The sequence below is a fragment of the Montipora capricornis genome, chromosome 13 (genome assembly GCF_036669925.1).
Source record: "Montipora capricornis isolate CH-2021 chromosome 13, ASM3666992v2, whole genome shotgun sequence".
Lineage (NCBI taxonomy): Eukaryota > Metazoa > Cnidaria > Anthozoa > Scleractinia > Acroporidae > Montipora > Montipora capricornis.
Window position 1 is genome coordinate 8,098,078 of NC_090895.1, and position 2,500 is coordinate 8,100,577.

General features: G+C 37.7%; 1 pseudogene; it reads left to right on the forward strand.

Moving 5' to 3' along the window:
* LOC138029757 (fibroblast growth factor receptor 4-like) overlaps nt 1-2,500 on the forward strand; it is a 20,640-nt pseudogene that overhangs the window by 65 nt on the left and 18,075 nt on the right.

Sequence of the window (2,500 nt, forward strand, 5' to 3'; positions counted from 1 at the left end):
TTGTTTACAATTGAGTAAATTACGTTTTGTGGGAATAGCGAGGTTATTATCTTTCTGCCGGTTGTTAGTTTCCGAAACAATTACATGCATGGGAGCATTTTCTTGCTGTTGTTATCTGGGACAGTAAGACGTGATATATTTTCTGTTTCCTAAAGAAACATAAACCGTTAGCCATAGCAAGGGATTGTACAACTAACTTTAATCTCATGAGAGAATCAACTGTTCAGGTTAACTCTGCATTTGGGTTCATGTGAAGATATCATCATTTACATTCTGCACGGGGGGCTGAGACCTTTAAGCACAATGTTTGTCATGCAATGAATGCTTTTATCCCCATTTCTTTATTTTTAGGTGCCCCAGCTACTGCTGAAATTATAGATTTGCCTGCTGTAACAAAAAGTAAGAAAGTGACAATAAGATGGAATGAGCCACAGAACAATGGAGCATCCATAACTCTGTACACAGTGTACCAACGAGATGTAAAAAAGGGTGATATAAGAGGTGAATGGATCAAATTACGGGTAATTAAGGACTTATCAAGGCGTCAAGTGGTTGTTTCATTGGAGAAAAACAAGATGTATGAGTTTGTGGTTACCGCCAACAATAGTTTCGGTGAAAGTTTGCGAGAAGGACAAAACATCAGGAAACTTAATGTTCCAGGAGGTAGGCAGAACTGCTATACTGATTTTTTCATAAGGAGTTGCGCGTCGTGCAATTTTGTCGTGATACATTGTACTTTAATGCACTTTGACATATTTCTTAGCTGTTTTCTTGGTTTCTAGATTTTTTTTATTGTATTTATTTTCATTTCTTTCTTTCCCATGGGTGGTCTGAGCGCATAGGCGTGCCTACCTGTCAGTGCCCGAATGTTTGATTGTTGAAATCCCTCAAAATGTACGAAAGAAACATTCGTTTACAATCCTTAAAAGTCATAAAACTGTACGTAATCGAAACAAAGAGTTTTTAGAACCTCACATAATTTTTTTGCAAAATAAATCGCTAACGCTAAATTAAATATTTACCTGAAGCCTCGTAGGCTGCTTGAACTCCCTTTGAAAGTCCCTTTTATCTGAAAAAGTTTCGAATGCCGGCGTCGCCCAAAGATTTGATGGTACAGACCACGAAGAAACTTCAAACTAAAACTTTCTTTCATCTTTGATCTCTCGAGCCGCCTTTAAAATGACGCGAAAGTTTGGCGCGAACTGCAGCAAATGCCAGCGATCAACAGATCAGCAGCCGCGCAATTGAAATGTTTTAAGATCAACCGCAAGGACTTATTTCAAAACGAGGACTTAAATATCTTTTAACTTACAGAAGTAATATTTTTTTATACTTGCAAGTGCTCTTTTTTTATTTTTTTGCCTTATTTATATATTCTTTAATTCCATCTTTTATCGTTTCTTTATCGCCCGAATTTTGAGCGTTTTGCCCGAAAATCTCTGAGACTGGGGAGGGCTGCCCTTCCCTCCCGACCCCCCGGCTCGTACGCCTATGTCTGAGCGTCCCATTTGCACTTTTACATTTTGGGCATCCATTTTTACTTTCTTTATTCCATTTTAGTGTGTAGCACCCAATAGAGTTTGAAATAAATAAATTAACATAAAAGCTTTGAAATTGGTAAATAGGTCTCTAGAGGTCAGAAGGGAAGCGCAGGGAAGGTGGTTGGATCTTGAATTTCGCCCCATAAAAATGCTTGCGGTGCGCTTTGTGGTATATATATATTTTTCCTGCCTGGGTGGTTTTGTTGATAATCCTTTTCTTAAAACCCATACAGGCAACCATAGTACAGCATAGTTTTATTTTTGCACATAATGAAAAAGTGTGCATTTGTGAATTTCAATCTCCATAGATATTCCGGAACCTGTAAATACTCAAGTTGAGGCAAAAGGTGACACTGTAATTCTCAGTTGGGCTGAACCAGAAAATAATGGAGCAACTATCATTAGGTACTCCATCTACACAAGAATTGTTGGTGATGAAGAGTGGAAAAAAGTTGAAGACTTAAAAGTACAAGATGCTTTCAAGCTTGAATACATTCTTGCTTTAAAGAGAGGCAAAAACTATGAATTGATGGTGACTGCAACCAACGCATTTGGTGAGAGTGCTATGAATGAAGACAACATTCAGACAGTTGAAGTACCCAACCTAGGTGAGCAAAGGGTTGAATCATCAAAAATAATTGAAGGGTGTCATATTCATTGTATTGTTGTCAAAATGATGAAAGATCATCATACCTGTAAATGTAATTTACCAGTCTTTCTGAGTCATTGTGGCATATGTAGGAATTTGGGACTCGTGTTGCATGAATATTACATGTATGTGACACATATATGTAACATATACTTTGCGGAGGTATATGTGAAACAATCGGTGATCTTAACAGATCGCTTAGATCCTGATATCTTAACACTAGCAAAGTATCGGGATCTAAGCGATCTGTAAAGATCACCGATCGTTTCACATGTACCTCCACAAATCTCATTTATTGCATAACCTGTAC